Here is a 21,227-nt window from a genome sequence, read left to right as displayed (position 1 = left end):
TAGAGTCTTATTGTCTTGTTTTTCAGATATGTTGATCCACAATTTCACTTTTCTCATTTTCTCAAATTCCCTCCATCCCTACTTCATGTATTCCTCTGAAACCTGAACTTTAAATTCCTCTATAAAGCATCTTCAAAGATCTTGAAAAACAAAACAAAACAAAACAACTTACCCTTCTACTCTACAATCTCAGGCAGAAATGCTGTTCGCAGCATGAAGTAAGTCATAAGGACTTGTGGAATAAGAAGATAGGATAATACAGAGATCACACAATGTCAAAAGAGTAGGGCAAGCATCCTAGAGATTAGAGACTAATTCCTTCAATATAAAGATGAAAAACTGAAGTTAAGGTTCACCCAATTTCACATAAATAGTTACAAGAACTAAAACCAGAGCCCAGACTTCCTAATGCCCAATGCAGCAGTTTTGCTACCATACCTCATCTGTAAAATGAAGATGATAATTAAAGTAGTACCTACCTCACTGATATAAATATTCAAATTAGAGCCAGGTAAATATTAAGTACTCAATATATGTTAGCTAGTGGTGGTGGTGGTGATATTATTATTCACATTTCATTCAATAAACATTGGCTATTATTATACCATACTGTCATCCTATTTACCTCAATCAAGTCTCTACTGCATAGAGCTTTATATGGTTCAAATGCCCAAAGCAGCCAGTTACATGCATTTTCAAAGTTAATACAAGAGCATGGGCCGGGCATGGTGGCTCACGCCTGTAATACTAGCACTCTGGGAGGCCGAGGTGGGAAGATCCCTTGAGGTCAGGAGTTCGAGACCAGCCTGAGCAACCCGTCTCTACTAAAAATAGAAAGTAGTGATCTGGACAGCTAAAATTATATATATAGAAAAAAGTCAGCCGGGCATGGTGGCACATGCCTGTAGTCCCAGCTACTCGGGAGGCTGAGGCAGAAGGATTGCTTAAGCCCAGGAGTTTGAGGTTGCTGTGAGCTTGATGCCACAGCACTCTAACCCGGGCAACAGAGCAAGACTCTGTCTCAAAAAAAAAAAAAAAAATACATACATATATATATATATATATGTATGTGTGTATATATATATATGTATATATATATATGAGCATGTCCCAAATTGGAATATAATTGTTGTTGCAGATGCCCCCTACTGAGAACCATGTTTACCCTCTGTTCCCTTCTACCAGTGTCAGTAGTAAGACTTTATGAGTCTCAGTTATATAATGTAAATATATAATAAGTAGGTATTTACTACATATTATAACATATTTAACAAGAATCTATAATTACACATGTACACAGAACTATGCTAGAGTGTATGTGTGTGTATATATATATATACATATACACACACACACAGACACACACACAGAAGTATGATAAAATTCCTCTAGGAACCTATAGTCCAATTAGGAAGGTCAGACATAAGAGAACTAAGGCTGGGAGCAGTGACTCACACCTGTAATCCTAGCACTTTGGGAGGCCAACAGAGGAGGATCATTTGAGGCCAGGAGTTCAATACCAGCCTGGGCAACATAGCAAACAAAAATACAAAAAACAGAAAAATTAGCGGGGGGGGGGGGCGGGTGACACGTAGTCCCAGCTACTTAAGAGGCTGAGGCAAGAGGATAGCTTGAGCCCAGGAGTTTGAGGTTACAGTGAGCCATGATCATACCACTGCACTCAAGCTCAGGCAACAGAGCATAACCCTGTCTCCAAAAAAAAAAAAGAACTGAATGAAAGTGAGCTGGGCTCTGGACGCTATACAGGTTCAGAAAAGGGAGAAAACAACATGGACTGCAGCCTTAAGGGGTAGAGGGGGAAGAACTTCAGCTACATCTTGAAGAAAGTTGAGATATAAACAAGCCGAAAAGAAAAAGGTCCCTAGTCTTCAAAGATATCATGTGTAAAAATTATTCTATCATTGTGCTTATATTCGTTAGTTCTACTAGAGCAGATTTTAAGTACACTATAAAATATCTCAAATTTAAACTCTAAAAAAAGTGGAGCTTCTGTTTTGTTTGCAATTTATTAAATTTTATATACAGTATTCTTGGTAGTAAAGCAAAAAGTGCCTTCATTGTTGGTACTTAGAGTGGTGGCTGCAGCGGTTCTCCATTAAGTGTGGGGAACACAAAAGATGACCATTAGATTTGGCCAGATCACTAGTAACTTTAGAAAGAAACCTATTAGTGGAATGGTGATGACAGAGGTCCACTTGTATAAGAGAACAGATGGTGATAAATTTAAAAACAGCATGGGAGGCTCTGAGGAATCTGGTTATGGAAATCTGGTTAAGAAATGTCAGGCCCTCATTACCTCACCTCATTCCAAAAGCTTCCTAGCTGGCCTCCTGAACTCTGATTTCTCTCTCACCACCCCTCCCTACTAATCACCTCCAGTCCATGCATACACTCCAAGAGAAATCTAACAGCACTGCTTTCATATCATTATGCCCAAACACTTTTGATGGCTCCCTTTTTCCTATTACACTAAACCTAAACTCCTCATTTTCAACTACTTTAGCTTTTATTAATCTTTTATTAATCCTTCCCTAAATTCCTACAGCAATTATAACCTCAGTTAGGCATTTAACATGTGGCTTCATATACATAACTGCATCATATATTTAAGCTTTCTACCTTCACCTCCTCTCCCCACACCATTAGGGATACTGACCATACATTAGTACTTCTGATGCCACATAATACCAAGCCAGGTACAAGTATCTCAAAAATAACACAGTAATTGGATAAGGAATAAGAGCTTTCTTTTCTAGAATGTCCTTTACTTCTCACTCTGCCTGGCTGGCTTCTACTTTTTCTTCAAGACTCAGACTAAACACTTCCTCCTACAGAAAGCCTGGTCAATCCCCTTTCCATTCTCCATCTCCTAAGCTGAACATGACCTTGCTCCTATAGAATATAAATACCTCTATCATAGGATTTATACAAAACCGTAATTATCTTTATCTATCTCTCTCCCACAAGACTTTGATCTCCTTGAAAGAAGGAACTTTCATGACTGAAATAGTGATTGTCCAATGAAGGTGTGGGTGTACTCCTCCCCAAACAAGCAAGACCACAACACAGTTACAAGCTAAAAGGGGATGCGCATGGTGGATGTAATTCTAGCACTTAGAGAGGCTGAGTCAGAAGGATAACTTGAGGGAAGGGGTTCAAGACTAGCCTGAGCAGCCAGGCGCGGTGGCTCACGCCTGTAATCCTAGCACTCTGGGAGGCCAAGGCGAGAGGATCCCTCGAGGTCAGGACAGCTAGAAAAAATTAGCTGGGCATGGTGGCACATGCCTGTAGTCCCAGCTACTAGGGAGGCTGAGGCAACAGGTTTGCTTGAGCCCAGGAATTTGAGGTTGCTGTGAGCTAGGAGGACGCCAGGGCACTCTAGCCCAGGGCAAGAGAGCGAGACTCTGTCTCAAAAAAAAAAAAAAAAAAAAGGCTAGCCTGAGCAACACAGTGAGACCGTGGCTCTACAAAAAAATATAATAATTATCCAGATGTAGAGGCGCACGCCTGTAGTCCCAGCTGTTCTGGAAGCTGAGGCAGGAGGATCGCTTGAGCCCAGAAGTTTGAAGCTGCAGTGAGCGATGATGCCATCACTGCCCTCATGCTCAGGCAACAGAGAGAGACCCTATCTCCAGAAAAGGAAAAAAAAAGCTAAAGGAAGGGGAAAAAAGAGAAGACTCAACAGCATAAGGTAAAGGTAACTCACTGGATCAAAGTCCATAAGGTATTTTTTCTGTATAAAATTAAAGGGTAAGGAGCATCAAGACATAACAATTCAAAACTAAATCATGACATGGGGGTAACGGAGGGGGTTCTAATCCCAGTTTATGAAATACTGCCACTAATACGATATCATATACGCTTTTTTCCCCTATTTATTATTTGTACATATTCACGGGGTACAAGTGCAATTTTACTACATTGATATATAGCATTGTGGTGAAGTCAGGGCTTTCAACGGTGCTGTAAAAATTGGATTGCCATACGCAGAAGAACGAAACTGGATTCCTATCTGGATTAAAGACTTGAATGCAGGACCAGAAACTATAAAAATAATAGAAGAAAACCTAGGGAAACCTCTTCTGGACATTGGTCTAGGCAAAGAATTCATGACTAAGACCTCAAAAGCACAGGTAACAAAAACAAACAAATGGTACAATTAAATTATAAAGTTTTTGCATAGCAAAAGAAATAATCAACAGAGTGAACAGACAACCTGCAGAAAGGGAGAAAACATCTGCATGCTTTTTAACTATTTTAGGATACTGTTTGGCCTCCCTCTACAAGTTTCCTAAATCCCAAAGAGTAGCAAACGCTTACTCAGAAAGTTTTCAAGTTGAAACAGTACCAAAAAGGGGGGCAAATAGGTAGAGATATTGTTGGCTCCCTAAACGAAGGTAAAAGCAAGACGAGGAAAACAAAAGGATTAAGAATAGTAAGGGTAATGATGTTGTGACCCAAGTATTACTGAATCTTCCCACTCCATTTCTGGTACTTGGCATTTCATCTTAAGACCTGGCAGCACATGAAAAATTGAGTAACTGAGAACTCAGAAGAAATTCTTGTAACTACTACAGCAGTGATTCTTGGATACTTTTGATCCCGTGCATCCCTGGAGGTCAATACGTGCTATCTCCTATTACAGTGTCTCAGCATTCAAAGAAACCAGAAGCAGGGGCTCTGGCAGAGACCACTAACTGCCACCTAATACCTATTATTACCTTCTTCCTTAGGAATAAATCCCAATTTTATTCAGGATGTGGAAACAATAGCTATTGCTCTAGCAGTCACCTTGTATCATAAGGTGATTTTGAGAATGGAAGCCACACAGGGAGGAGAGATGGGAGCAGACAAAAGGCAGCTGGGTCCCTCATTTTTTGTGTGTGAAACAGTTTGTGAAGCTACCATTCCATCCCTGGACTCCCTACTGAAAGGGGCAGCCTTGCAAAAATAAGAGGAAAATACCTAAACATACAATTTCCCCAGTAACAAACAGTTAAAGATCAATCCTATGTGTTGTCTAACTAACAGGCACCCTGCAGGAATTGTTTTTGTATAACTTCTGAAAAACCTGAATGAATGGAAAAGAGACATAAATCTCTCACATCTCCTGTGATAAGCCCTTCTCCAAGGAAAGGCAGGAAACCAACTCTTGGACTTTGACATCCTTGCAGTTTTTGTTATCTACCTGCTGCCACTTTTGTTATCAACTGACAGCCATCACTATTGTTTCTCTTTGTCCCCATAAAAGCAGCAACACACTTGGCCTCGCTGACAGCACCCCCTTCTCCTTCTTTGGAATGCCACGCCGTCTCCCTGTTCTCTTTCCCACCTCCCCTTTCCCTTCCTCTCTCTCTCTCCATCCTTTAAAAGGATAAAATACTTTTTTTACTTTTTATATATCTTAATTTCTGTGTGACAAATCTTTTTCCACTCGCGCCATGAGCACCTACTAGCCTTTCCACCCTAACACCTAGCTTTCAGACTTTTTATGTGTTTAACTACTATAAAAAAGTCTCTATCAGCAGGTCAATGCAATTCCTAAAATATTTAATACAAAATTTGGGATATGACAGTGGGGAGGTATAAGTAACAGAACCTAAAATAAAGATACTCTCTTAAACAGGAGTTAATGAGTTAATGAACTCTAATATTGCAGGCTGGAAAGCCAGTGACAAAGGATTTGCTCAAACTGTCATCTGTGGAATTTGGAAGCCAAGCCATATGCCAACGACAGCTAAAACAAAAAGAAAAATAGGGAAAATTTAGAATGTTGGCATGTGTTGGCTCTTTCTTGCCACTTAACGCAATGTCCTCAAGAGAAATAAATTCTCTTTAGAGCTTCATGCAGAGATAGACAACATACAGATTTGCTGAGGGAGGTAACTCTCTGCCTATGACCTGCAATTTAAGCTAAGAGTCCTATAATCTGAAGTCTTGCAAGGCTGAAAAAAATACCAACTACTGCTGAAGTCCAAACTGAAACAGTGGAGTGCAGCTACAAAAGTGCAGCCTTAAGGGTAAAGAAGAGTGATGCCTTATCACACATAAAGGTAACTTTGTAAAGGTGCTGTCTTTCCAATCAAAACTATTGTTTCAAATGGCCTCACCAGAGCCACCATTCCCCGAGAATCTAAAAGAGATCAATGAAAACTTTGAAAGGGGAAAATATATTCTTTATTTCCACTAACTTGTAACTGAAATTTAGCATTTCCTTTAACTGGGAAAGACAACAACAAATCATGGTATCATTAACTGTACCTGGGACCTTGCCACCAATAAAACTCACAAATGTATTTATAACAAATGACAAATGTTGCAGAAATCTCAAATTTTTGTTTAACACATTGACTGCTACACTAGAAAAAAAATTTTTTTCCTTGGGGCCATGGTGTTTTATTACAAAAACAGAATAAAAACTTCAAAAAAACAAAATGACTCTTTCTAATTTAATGAAAAATTTATTTTCTATCGTTTCTTGTGCATGAGTTACATGCAACTTGAAAAATAGTTTAGGCTCCCAAGGTGAAGAGACCCATGAGTTACACATGCTTCAGGAGGCCCTGGGCTCAAACCTAGCATGAGTTGAATACAACTCACATGGCAGTTAATGTGTTAAATTTAATTACTTCAAAATTATGGTAGTTTTTAGACTTGCCACTAGATCTTTTGTTTACTATGTTAATGTAAAAGCACATATGTTACTATGTCACAAAGTTAATATTTTGATAACTATAGTTCAATATAATTAACTGGTTTACTTTATAATCTTAAGTATTTTATGAATTTTGGAACATTATTCTGATGTCCATAGGCTTGATGTCCATAGGGTCCATAGGCTTCACCAGACTGTTTAAGACATTCCATGGCACCAAAACAAGAAATCCCTGAGGTAAGCAGAGCTCAAAGGGTAGTCTTCACACTAAAAAATTCTGCCTGGGCAAGTCCTTTGGCTCAAATTACTTGAAGGAGCAAAAAGTCTAGAAAATAAATTTTTTAAGGTAACTGTATAGGAGGGTGAGGAGGAGAAAGGGTCTAGACTAAAAAACCCTCAAGTTTCTAAAATAATCCCAAGGCTTATAAACAAGAAGTGAACTGTAAAAGCTGTGCATTTCCCAGAAAGAGCCTCTTCATCAAGTCATCTAAGATGTGGCCATGGAGGATACTGGACAAGATAAGATTCCCTGGAAGGCCACAGAGGACAATGGAAATCTCCCCGAAAGAGCAGAATCAAGAAACTTATTACAATGTCGGGGAGTCTCTAGCACTCCTACCCAGCAGGATTTTCTAATCTATATGGACTAGTGACTATTGGGAATTTCCCATTATCTCCTTTTGTGAATAACAGCTTTTATTGTTGTTATCCTATTCCTTTACCACTGTATATTAGATATGTAGAGTGCAGATAACTTATCTTTGGTTTACAAGTTTTCGAACCACAAGAAGCCATCCTAGGATCTGATGAAAGGGACTGTACCCAGAAATCTTGCATTTTCAGCTAGATATAATAAATGGAAGAATCTCTGGGTTGTCTCCCTTGGGAAAGGGGCAAGAGAGTACTCTATATATGGGATGAAGGGTACATGTGGATATTGGGGTAGCCAAAGGAGCAAGCAGATTACAGCAGAAACCTAAAAAGAAATAAAATAATCTATTACAGACTGACTTTATACTACCATGTAATGTAAAAAAAAAAAAGAAACTTTTTTTAGATTTGTAAATGAAGTAATGATTTAGGCTATTTCCAAATAAAAGTAATTGGCATTACCCTTTTTCTAAATTAGTTATCATATACCACCAAAATCCAAGTTTCTATTCTTAGTTTAACTTCAGCAAAATAACAAAGTCAATGTCCTATATAAGAAATGATATGTCTTTGTGATTAAGAACAGAGGCTCTGGAGCAAGACTGTCTGGATTGGAATCTAAACTCTTCCCACTTTAGCTTTGTGACCTTAAACAAGTAAATTAACCTTTTTATGACTCAGTTTCCTCATCTGTAAAATGAGGATAAAATAGCACACAACCCAAACGGCTGTTGTAAGGATTAAATGAGTTAATACATATAAAGTACTAATAGTTTCTAGTACACAGTAAGCACTCAATTAAGTATTAGCTAGTAATGATATCATTATCAAATTCATATTCTTCAGGGTTTTCTAAATTTTAAATGACTGCCACTCCTACTCAGTCGTTTCAGGCATACATACCCTAAATCACAGAATCATCATTTGGCAAGTTCAATGGAAATGAGCCCCTCATTTAATTATTTACTCTAAAGAAGTTATCCAAAAAGCATCATTTTAAAATTTTGTTTACAGATTGCATATGAAAATTGAGAACACACTTTTCCCACAGAAAGAAGATCTTACAATGATGAGTCCTGAAACAGCCCACACATCCTATTTATTCTACAAAGGAGTTCTAAGTCTATAGTTCTAAGAGTATAAAGTCCCAGCTGGGTATCCTATAGCAGAGAGACAATGTATGTTGCAAGGAAAACAAAGACATTAAGTGTTTCCAGTTGCCCTGTGCAGGACCTGCTTGCTCCTAACAAAATGTCTATATAGTTTGTATCTAGCATACTTCTAATTACCTTCTGTACCTTTCTCCTCCCCTCTTGCACTTCCCTAAACCTCCAATACTGGCCCCCAACGTTGCTATTTTAAACTCCAAAATTAATTACTTGCTCTCCCCTTCCAATAAAAACTCCCACCTTTTCAAATAGTTGATCTCTGCTCCATTTAGGAAAAAAATGGACAGCATTACACTACTTTCCAACAAGGCATGAATAACTGAGCCTTTAAACTTTTTATGAGCACTCACCTTTTAAAAGATAAACCAAAAAAATCCTCATTGGTTTGAAGTAAAAATATGGGATGGAAGAATCATAGTTTAGGACAGAGAATTCAACACACAAATACCAGAAGGTCCCTCTTGAAAACTCTTAACTTTCACTTTTCTTTCACCAATAAAATTCTAAGAATTTTCACAATACAGCTTATCTTAAAACTCTGGGGATTTAGTGAGAAAACTGCCACTGGTAAAGACAACTGTGATTTCAGAGCTACCTATCATAAAATGAAAACTGAAAAAAGAACCTCATGAGGACATTTTGTAATGTCCTGTTATTAATTATTTTGTATTCTTTAAGATCTTCAAGGGAAGAAAAGTTCACAACATATTCAATCTGTTCTAGAGCATACAATTCATCATCGTTTAAAAAAAAAAAAGTTTTAACAGGCTAATCTAAAGCTCCCTTGCTATAAAGAAGAAAATTTCCTTAAATTCTATCTTGGAAAATGAGACAAGAGTTCTCTTCATAATGACTCTTTACATATTTTACAATAGTAACACCATTTGGGTCCCTTCTTCTCTAAGTTGAAAGTCCAGAACAATTCTCACAACAATTCTCACAACAATTCTCACAGGATCTGTTTTAAGAACCACAATGCATTTATTGCTCTTCTATAGATTCTCTCAAAATCACTCCACAAATATTCAATCTTAGATTCATAAAATTGTGTTCTGAATTCATAGAATCCATAGTCTTAGTTAGAACTCCATTTATTAACAGAACACAAACTTAGGGATCATAAAGATGGTAAAAAGTTATTTTTATGCTGTATGTATAATTACTACCTTAAAAATATTTTACTTTAGGCCAGGCGCGGTGGCTCACACCTATAATCCTAGCACTCTGGGAGGCCGAGGCAGGAGGATGGCTCGAGATCAGGAGTTCCATACCAGCCTGAGCAAAAGAGAGATCCCATCTCTACTAAAAATAGAAAGAAATTAACTGGACAACTAAAAAAATATATAGAAAAAATTAGCCAGGCATGGTGGCACATGCCTGTAGTTCCAGCTACTCAGGAGGCTGAGGCAGAAGGATTGCTTAAGCCCAAGAGTTTGAGGTTGCTGTGAGCTGGACTGACAACAGGGCATTCTAGCCAGGGAAACAGAATGAGACTCTGTCTCAAAAAAAAAAAAACCAAAAAAACTCAATGAGAAAACAAACCAAATTTTTATAAATGGGCAAAAGATCTGAACAGATACATCAACAAAGAAAACATATGACAGTAAAGAATCACAGGCCGGGCGCGGTGGCTCACACATGTAATCCTAGCCCTCTGGGAGGCCAAGGCAGGAGGATCGCTCGAGGTCAGGAGTTCAAGACCAGCCTGAGCAAGAGCGAGACCCCATCTCTACTGAAAAATAGAAAGAAATTATCTGGACAACTAAAAATATATATAGAAAAAATTAGCCGGGCATGGTGGCGCATGCCTGTAGTCCCAGCTACTCGGGAGGCTGAGGCAGAAGGATTGCTTAAGCCTAGGAGTTTGAGGTTGCTGTGAGCTAGGCTGATGCCACGGCACTCTAGCCAGGGCAAAAGAGTGAGACTCTGTTTCAAAAAAAAAAAAAAAGTTATTAAAAAAAAAAAATCACAAGATGCTTAACATCATTAGTCATTAGGGAAACGCAAATTAAAACTACTCCAAAATATCACTACACACCTACTAGAATGGCTAAAACTAAGTGAATGACTATACCAAGTGTTAATGAGAATATAGAGCAACTGGAACTCTCATACACTGCTGGTGGGAATGTAAAATGGTACAACTGCTTTAGAAAAGTTTGGCAGTTTCTTAAAAAGTTAAACATATAACTACCTTATGATCCAGTCATTTCACTCCTAGATATTTGCTCAGAATAAACCATGTATCTATGCAAAGATATATACACAAATGTTTACAGCATTTTTATTGTAATAGCCAAAACTGGAAACAATCCAAATATTCATCAACAGGTGAATGGATAAACAAATTATTGTGTATATATCCAACACAATAAAAATGAACTACTGGTGCATGTAGCAACACCGATGAATTTCAAAATAATTATGCTGAGCAAAAGAAGCCAGACCAAAAAAAGAATACACACTGTATGATTTCATTTATATAAAACTCTACAAAATGCAAACAAATATATAAAGGACAGAAAAGCAGATCAGTAGATACCTTGCAAAAAGAGGGACAGGAGAAAAGAATTACATAGGCACACTAGGTAACTTTTGGGAATGATAGATATGCTCACTGTATTGATGTGGTAATGATTTATGTGTGTATACATTTGTCAGACTTATAAAATTGTACTGTGTCAATTATATCTCAGCAAAGCTATATAAAAAAACAAAAAATATTAGGAACTTGAATTAGGTTAGGATTTCTTAGGACACAGAGAAAACCATAAAAGAAAAAATTGATAAGTTGGATGTTAACAAAATTTAAAACATTTTTGCTCTAACAAAAAACTTGTACCCAGGATATTTAGAGAACTCACACAACTAAATCATTAGAAGACAAAACACCCAGTTTTAGAATGCACAATAGATTTAGACAAAGACATGCAAACCCAATAAGCGCATGGAAGGTGCTCAACATCATCAGTCACCCAGTAAATACAAATTAATACCACAATCAATACTACTGTACACCTACTAAAATGTCTAAAATCAACTTGAAAAGCAGTAATAATTCTCCTTCATGAATTTATTTTAAGCCCCGTGGCTTTCTTCTTGATATCAATAGCAAAAATAATGCCATTTGTGCTGTAAGGTAAAGCATGAATGATTATCTCCATTTAATATGGCTTCCAATCCAGTCTCCTCTCATTATACTAAATGGGCTTCCCCTTTTGGTTTTCTATTTCTTGAATCATCTATAAACCTATCCGTGCTATTAGGTCATCAAATATGAAATGTCCAATTCAAATCAAAAGTTTAGTTTATTATATTTCAAACAAGATGCAGTACAATTAGCCAAAGTATGTGCCTAAACTATTCACACAGTTTTGCCATCTTAACAGTAGCCTGCTTATACCAGCAGCGAAGAAGCCTGGAGAGCAAGTGGCAATGAAATCACGAAAAGCGTTTTCCACAGCTTGTTAAGAATGAAGTATTTTTCCTTGCCAAGAGGTGGTCCAAAGCCTGGAAGAAATGGTAGTCAGCTGGTGCAAGGCCTGGTGAATATGGTGATGACAGAGAGTTTCCAAGTCCAGCTGCTGTAGTTTAAGCAGCATTGTTTGTGCAATATGTGGTCAAGCACTGTCTTCCAAGAGGATTGGCCTATCTCTATCAAACAATCTCAGGTGCTTAATCACAAGCATCCTCATCATTTTGTCCAGCTGGTTGCAGTAGACATCTGCTGTAATTGACTGACCAAGGTGTCATGAAGCTGTAGTGGATAATACCAGCACTGGACCAACAGACAGACACCATTAGCTTTTTCTGAATATTTGGTTTTGGACTGTGTTTCAGTACTTCATCTTTGCCCAACATTGTGCCAAACACTTGGGATTGTCAAAAAAATCCATTTTTCATCACATGTAACAATACGGTGTAGGAATCGTTCACTTTTATGTTGTGACAGCAAAGAAAAGCAAGCTTCCAGACGATTTCTCTTCTGACACTCTGATTTCTCTTCTAACACTCATTTAATTCATGTGGTACCCATCTATCCAACTTTTTTACCTTGCCCATTTGTTTCAAATGGTCCACTATTGTTGGAATAGTAACGTCAAACCTTGCTAATTCGTGCATAGGTTGAGATGGATTCACTTCCACTACATTATCCACCTTGGTCTCAGGTCACCCACGTAGCTCCTTTTCAAGATTAAAATCACCAGAACAGAACTTCTCAAACCATCAACATACTGTGCATTCATTAGCCACATCCTTCCCAAACACTTCGCTGATTTTCAAGCTGTCTGCACTACATTGGTTCCATAACAGAACTCATACTCGAAAATAACATAAATTTTTGATTTATCCATGGTTTCACAAAAATTTCTCTAAAAAAAAAAATTTGAAAGATAATCACAAGCCAAACTGTGCGTTTTAAAGAATGAGGATATACCTTCACAATAAACATAAAAAAAGAAGTGTCACAGTGAAATGTCAAGAGATATCAACTGTCAAACTTTGTACTTAAGGAAATCGGACATTTCATACTTAATAACCTAGTATAGTAAGAAGCACTATTTTTTTCTCAGGTTCTATTTGCTCAAATAGTCTCATCTTTCCATACCTCGCCACTCTGTACTTTTTAACACAGCAGATATATCCTGCAAACTCAAAATATATGTGAGGGATGGGGAGGGTGTTAATATAATTGTGAAGAAATGGGTTCCTGTATTTAAAATCCAGATTCAGATCTTTAACCTTTAACAGAGACCTACACAAAGCACCTATCCCTCAGGGTTCTCAAGTAAGCACTAGTATGGGACACAATAATCCTTTTGTTTTCCTTTTCTTTTTTGCTTATGAGACTCTTGAATGCTAGTAAGCAAATAATAAATATTGAATATATATTTGTCAGCTTGAATAGAATTGAAGCTGAAGTCCAACTTCAAGCCCATAATTCTAAGGATACTCTGGATGTTCTGATATGAAGGTGGGAATCAAGTCTCCCATTCACTACCCACATGACTATAAGGAAAGGGTCTGAATCCTAAAATATCCTCTCTTAAAATCCTAATTCTTCTCACCCAATACTGGACACATGCTGCTTTGTATCAGACACTGTCTGTAGTGTTTTGCCTAGCTCACAACAATTCCCTTTCTCAGAGTTGCCTCCATCCCCAGGACCCTCAAAGTTGTACTAATACCTTGTCTGTACCAGTAATACAACAAATTAAAGAATTTGAACAAGGGTTCATATCTGACCCAAGTTGTTCACCTCAATTTTCTTCCCCAGTAATCTAGAATTAGGACTAAAACCATCTGGTCTGGTGTCCTGAAAGAAGAAGCCATAAACTTGAGAGACAAAGAAAAGACAAAGGCAAAGAAAGCTGTCTGTAGAAACAAAGAAATAAATCAGACTCAGAGAAAAGCAACAGAAAAGAGAACACTGCCTAGCTTTCTAATAGCTTTTCATCAGTTCCTAGTTCCACTTCCTCAAGAGACTCAGCTATCCTTAGGTTCTGTAAAATACCCCAGTGTTCTCCAAATACAGTAAATTCCTTTTCTTTTTTGTGTGAAATATCCAGCTCTAGTTTCCTCTGCTTACAACCAAGCAAAGCTTGACTAAGATAAGCTTACTGAATCAAATCATATAATTTCTTCTTATTTCAGTGTTATTATTTTGTACTATGTGCACTGTCAGTAGGCACAGGTTTTATATATAACTCCTCTTTTACCTTACCAGTATATTCAATGATGCTTTTTATTCCCTATTGCCTGTGATATGATTTTTCCCACATGTATGAATTCCTAACAACTCAAATTTCTCTACCTTCATATAAAAAAAAAACTGCCTTTTGTAACAAGATTTTTTTCAGTTTTAGACAAGATTTTTAAATTTTTTTTCAATTTTAGTATTTCAAAATTAAATCACTGGTTTTCTCTTACTTTTTTTCCCACAGTCTCCTGCACTGACATTTCCCTTTTGTGCTTATTATTTTTATTTTTTTAAGACAGAGTCTCACTCTGTTGCCCAGGCTAGAGTGCCGTGGCATCAGCCTAGCTCACCAGCAACCTCAGACTCCTGGCTCAAGCAATCCTTCTGTCTCAGCCTCCCGAGTAGCTGGGACTACAGGCATGTGCCACCATGCCCAGCTAATTTTTTCTATATATATTTTTTAAGTTGTCCATATAATTTCTTTCTATTTTTAGTAGAGATGGGGTCTCACTCTTGCTCAGGCTGGTCTCGAACTCCTGAGCTCAAACAATCCGCCCGCCTTGGCCTCCCAGAGTGCTAGGATTACAGGCGTGAGCCACTGCGCCCGGCCTGAGCTTATTTTTTAATAGCACTTCAATTAAATGGAATATTTGTTTGGCAGCCTTCATTGAAGAAAAGGCTCAAATTACAATAAATACTGATAGCCAAGAGGCAGTACAGTTTAATGGTTAAGATTATCAGCACTGGAGTAGTGCCTATATATAAATCTCAACTCTATCCCTAATTAGCTGCATGTCCCTGAGTTACTTAATTTTACCTCAGCTTCCTTAGTTTCCTCATTTGTAAAATGAGGATAATACTGGTACTGATGTAAGAGTTGCTGGGGGAACTTAATACAGTTAAAATGCTTAAATAATGCCTAATCTAGTAGTAAGAACACTATAAATACTAGCTACTAAAGTCAATATGCCATCACCAAAGTAACTTCTATAATACATCCTCAAGTCAAAAAATAGTCAGTGGTACTCCTCAAAACCTGATGTTTGGAAATGGAGGTTCTTATATCAAAGGTTAAACTATATTTAGGATGATATAGGACCCATGCTGTCCAACAGAACTTTCTCCAACAATAGAAATGTTTGTGTGCTGTCCAATATGACAGCCACTAGCCATTGTGTGGCTAGGGAGCACTTAAAATGTGACCACTGAGACTAATGAACTGAATTAATTTTACCTATTTTGATTAAATTTAAATAGCCACATGAGAGTACTAGCTACCATATCAGACAGTTCAAAATACATTTTTTAAAAACATTTTTTGTAATGGCCAAATTAAGGGTTTTCTTATAACTCATAATTAGAACATGCCGTTTCTAAAAAAGTAAATCAATAAAGATTTTACTAATTCTAAAAAAGTTCAATAAAAATTATAATAATGATAAATATGACATGATAATGCAAAAGCCATTTCTGCCACTGTGTGGGGCAAACCTAAAAGCATAACAATTTAACTATGTTAATTATAAATATAATAAATGCATAACATTAAATGTCAGCAACATCCTTAGCCTGAAGGCCAGTTGCAAACCTGAACACTATTGGTAGATACTATAAAATCTAAAAATTTAGGACAAAGGGGAAACAGAAAGGAGAAAAAGAAATCCTCTTCTACCCCATGTTCTTGAGCTGACAGCAAAGGATACAAATTTGTCCCATTCCCTCTTTTATTCTAAAAATGATAAATCCCTTTGCTTTATACTATTAGAAAATGGAAAAGAGGAGAAAATGCACCAGATACCTTCTGTATATATTTAATCCCATGAACCCTAACAAAACAGAGAAGTTAAGCATTAACAAGACTATTAAAGCAAACTTGCCCAAGAATACACGGCTAGTACAGGGCAAACGGAGATCTAAACCTGCATTTACCTGATTTTGAGACTATCAAAGAGAGCTCCCTTATCAATACCAAGCCTGCTACTAGAATCAAGTCAACAAGAAGGCTTAAAATAAACCTACCCTCTTCTGGTAGTTCTAAACAACACGGTCATCAATATCAAGAGAAGGGAGAAGGGGAAACAGATGGACAGGAAATTCCTCTGGGGCACTAACGCATGAGTTTCTCTGGCACTAAAATATCCCTATGTGTTCCCTAGCATATCCTAAACAGACAGATTAGATCAATAATAAAAGGCATCTTTAAAGAAGAAGCATAACAAAAAGGAAAACAAGTGACAAAATGGGATAAATTTTGAAAAAGATCAGAGGTCACAGGAAGCAATCTCAGGTAGAATGTGGTATTGTCACCAGAAACTACTTCAAGTGCTACTGTAACCCAGCGTCCCAGGCTATATACATGTGTGAATCCTAAAATTAATCCTTTAATAAATGTCAGGTAATTTAGAAATGCAGAAAAGGTCCCATTTGAACAAGCCCAAAGAAATATCAACTTTATTTTGCTTCCACCAAACCAAATTACAAAAAGGCTATTGCTACAATATGTAAAAGAGTATGTCATATGATATATATGTACTTACTTGTCTACATAAAGCATATAATCAAGGAAAGCTTTTGCTTTTTCAGTAAGCTTTTGCTCTTACTGAATCTGTACTTGGAAATAAAATACGGGTACACCTCAGGATTCAAATCCATTTTATCCAAACTCAGGAATCAAAAAGATTCTGCTAAATTTTTAAGATTCTATTGTTTGACAGAAACTGTAGCCATCACTATTTCAACTCTTACTCTTGCTATCCAAAACTCAGGAATTGAACAGATGTGGATGGCCTGGTATCCCTCACTATCCAGACTCTCACTATCTAAACTCAGGATATGAATGCATTAGATTCAGACTGCAAAGAATACTTGTGACTCTTAATACACATTTTTAATATAATTTCACATTGTTTACAAAACTTATTGGGGTTTTTTTTTTAAGCAATATGCAGGTACTCTACTAAAATCACACAAACACTGACTGCAAAACAGATCTTAGAAAACATATTTTTATATACCATATTTCTCAGCAGTCTGCTGGAACAAGTGTGTCCGTTATTAAATCATTGCCCCTCAGTTCCAAACTACAGCATTCCCACACCTATTCTGCATTATGATGCTGGAGCTAGGACTCTGCAAAACCACATTCCTGCTTTGCCAGCTGGCTTCCTATAAAGCTCTGACAAAAGGGAGCTCTAAAGATGGACTGAGGGCAAGGCTGAAGAAGAAAACAACACCAGTATCTTCCTATCTATTCTTTGGCCTTCTACCAGCATGTCCCCAGGAAGGGCTTCTTCATCCTTACAGTAGCAAGTCCTTCCCACAGCACCAAGTGATTCCAGTGTTTCCAACACTTGCAGAACCAGCTTCATCATACCCCATTCAGAGATACTAGCACCAACCAGTAACCTCTCCTGAGAGGTCTGGGTTCCAACCTCATAGGTTGAACCCTCTTCCAAGTTCAGACACCAGCCATGCAGCAGCTTCTCAGAGTTCTAAGTTTCATAAATAGGGCTGCTCCTCTTAAGTTTCTAAGTTTTTCCCTTGTTCCCTTTGGTCCCTGAGCCCTATGGGTGGTAGTTGATTCCTGTTGTATCTACCATCGTGACACCTTAAAGTTTTATTTTTATTCTTTCTGTTACCTAGTTAACTTTACATCTAGTTAACAATTCTCTCTACTAAAGTACTAAATCTACTCAAATAACTGGTATGGTTTCTCCTGAAAGAATCCTGACTGATAAAAGAAAACAATCTCATTATATAGATTATGATGTTGTTACAGTAACTTTTGTTAAAATGCAATTCTACCTATCCTAGCAAGTAGAGCAAAGTGTCAGCAAAAGCAGTTTGGTTAAAATTAAAGAGTGTACTTAGCTATCACTACAAAATCTTTTGCAACCATTCTTTTAAGGAAAATGTCCTTTTTCTAATTCACATATAATCTATTGCTATTAAAGTATGTGATATGAAGTTGTAACAAAGGCTACCTCTGTCTTTCCAAATTTTCTGCAATAAACATATATTACTTTTTAATCATAAAAATATGGTAGGTATAATTTTAAAAACAATCCTAACACATTCAGATTAAACAAGGACCCAGTATCATCCATAGAAAACAATACTTAACTTGTTTGCCCTAAATATTTAAGGGAATTGGGGGGACAGTTTTAATCCATTTACTAACTACCCTCTCCTACCCAAGAAATTTTAAATACTTCACATACTTTCACCCTACTCCCTACCTTTACTTACACGTAGATTGTCTACTCCCACTCATAACTGTGCCTACAAACTCCCACCTGCTTACCTATTTTCTCTTTCCCATCCATATGTCCAGTTCTTCTCCACCAACTCATATGGTTCCTGTCTTGAAGCCAGCCACTTTCTAGATATACAGGTGGTATATACAAGTATATAAAAGGCAGCATATACAAGAGAGGTGGGACAAACAAGCAGTGTTTGTCAGTGGATTTAAGTTACTTTAAGAGTTCTGCTGGGCGCGGTGGCTCACGCCTGTAATCCTAGCACTCTGGGAGGCCGAGGCGGGTGGATCGCTCGAGGTCAGGAGTTCGAGACCAGCCTGAGCAAGAGTGAGACCCCCGTCTCTACTAAAAATAGAAGGAAATTATCTGGCCAACTAAATATATATATAGAAAAAAATTAGCTGGGCATGGTGGCGCATGCCTGTAGTCCCAGCTACGCAGGAGGCTGAGGCAGTAGGATCGCTTAAGCCCAGGAGTTTGAGGCTGCTGTGAGCTAAGCTGATGCCACAGCATTCTAGCCTGGGCAACAGAGTGAGACTCTGTCTCAAAAAAAAAAAAAAAAGAGCTCTGGCTCTATTCATATCTGGGTAGTATAGATGGGAGGGGACCATTTCTGGTTTGGGGAAGACCCTATGGGAAAGTAAACTAATCTTTACCATGGTTTTAAGTAATCCAGTTTTACTCTTACTCCCTCTCCCCAAAAAGTCATTCTTTTCTTGCCTTCCTTGTCTCAAATCAATACTGGCTTCCACTTAGAAAAACCAATGACAGACTATGGTCTTCTACACATACAACTGAGAATAGGAATTCTCTGCTTCAGAGATGGGCCACAGAGAATATTACACAAATAAAAGACATATATAAGGTGTCTCCTGTTTATAGAGGCGTAAATATCAAGACTCAGATGCCATAGGGCTTCTTAGTTTATGACTTAAATGCTAGATTTATAGCTATATCCACAATAAATTCTGATTCCAGAATACTGTGCACAGGGAATTATAACACAGTGAGTAAATTATAAAATAATTCATGGTACGGTACCTCTTCTCTTTCATCATTAGTTCTATAATTTTATCAAGCAAAGGAGTTAGGCATACATTATTACTAACCCAATGTCATATACAGGGTTAACCTATACATAAATATTCAAATAAAGGGATTTAAAATTTCAATTACTTTAATATATGATCACTTCAGCATATCCCACAACTAAAATACCTTTAAGTCTAATAAGAAGAAAGATCAAAGTCTGCAAAAATATCCTGATGTGACCACACACAAAGTTTTAAATACTCAAAAAAAGGATAAAATGACTCCTCCCATCATATTAACCAGAAATCACTATTAAGTCAAATTTATTCCAGAGCAAGTTTGGAGATTAAAGAAATAATGACTGTCTTTCAAAAAAAAAAAAAAAAAAGTTCTTTTCAGATCTATACAGGTATCCCCCTTGTTTGGGGGTAGGGAGAGACTCTAGTAAAGTAGAAAAGCAATCTCTCCATCTACTTCCATTATAAGATGATGCGTTCTCATGGAAAGAAATGCCATGATGGAACAGAGCAAAGCTTTTCTACTGAGGAAGAGGATAGCCAGCCTTGACCTGTGAGAATTCAAGTACATAAAAACTAAAAAGGTAACTTCATTGTTCATTTGTGGCATTCCAGACAACCAGAATTTCTCTCAAGCTTAAGGATTCCTTGACTTCACATTCATGGCTCTAGCAATTCTGTATCCCTCCTCTCTCCTTCTGCCCTCCAAAGCTGGGCAATTATGACTCTCTTCATCATTTACACTGCTCTAGCCACAGTGACCTCCTCCTTGTTCCTCAAAAGTACAAGGCAGCCTTCTGCCTTAGCACTTCCTGTAGTCCCTCTGCCTAGAATGCTCAACTTCCACATACCCAATACATGGCTCATTTCATCACTCTTTCAGGACTTCATTTAAATGTCATCTTTTGGCTGGTCCGAAGGTAGTGAGTTATCTCACTCGATTGTTCACAGTCAGTTACAGATTGAACTCCTTGTTCTAATACTTTCCCCCCTCCTCACTACTGCACTTGACTAGTCTTAAAAAAAAAAAAAAAAATAGTATGAAAAAAATTAAATGTCATCTTTTCAGTGAAGCTTTACCTGCCTAGCCTATCTAAAGTAACACATACCATTGTATTTCCTAGTCCCCTTCTCTATTTTTTTCCTTAGCCCTTATCACTGTCACTAACAAATACTTCTACTTATCTTGTTTATTGTCCCTCCACCAGAATGCAAACTGCATGATTATAGGATTTTTACCTGTTACGTTCAGTGCTTGCTATAGCCCTAGCATGCTGAATGAATAAATGATACAGTTTACTACAACTCCACTTGCAACTAGGAGGTCCTGCCATCAACATATTCTAATATGAAAGATTTTAATTAACAGATCAGGTTTAAGTTATTTTTCAACTTGCACTCCTAGAACCACAATAATCCCTCAGGGGCCAGTGTTGAGGGTAGAAGCCTAAGCAAGCACAAAGTCCCACATTTATCAGCTTCATTTATTTGACTTCATGTCAAATCTGATTTGTAAAAAACATTTGGTGACTTCAAAAATCTGAAACCACTGGGTTGTACACAATTCAGCTCCTACTTTTTACATTTCACTCATTTTATCTATTGTAAATGAGTAATCTAGATATTATGTTTATACCATCCTTTAGAAAGAAATTAAAATTGGTATCTTTAGTCTTATTTAATAATCTGCTACAAAGGCAATCAAAATTTATTATTTTCCAA

The 21,227-nt window shown here is 37.3% G+C and overlaps 1 protein-coding gene across 4 annotated transcripts in view; it reads right to left on the bottom strand.

Annotated features, from left to right (window-relative positions):
* The window catches only part of FOXJ3 (forkhead box J3), a 125,225-nt gene that overhangs the window by 84,847 nt on the left and 19,151 nt on the right, over positions 1 to 21,227 (bottom strand). The gene's annotated exons all lie outside the window — the stretch shown is intronic.

Source organism: Lemur catta, chromosome 3 (assembly GCF_020740605.2).
Source record: "Lemur catta isolate mLemCat1 chromosome 3, mLemCat1.pri, whole genome shotgun sequence".
Classification (NCBI taxonomy): domain Eukaryota; kingdom Metazoa; phylum Chordata; class Mammalia; order Primates; family Lemuridae; genus Lemur; species Lemur catta.
This window is presented reverse-complemented; position numbering and strand designations above follow the sequence as displayed.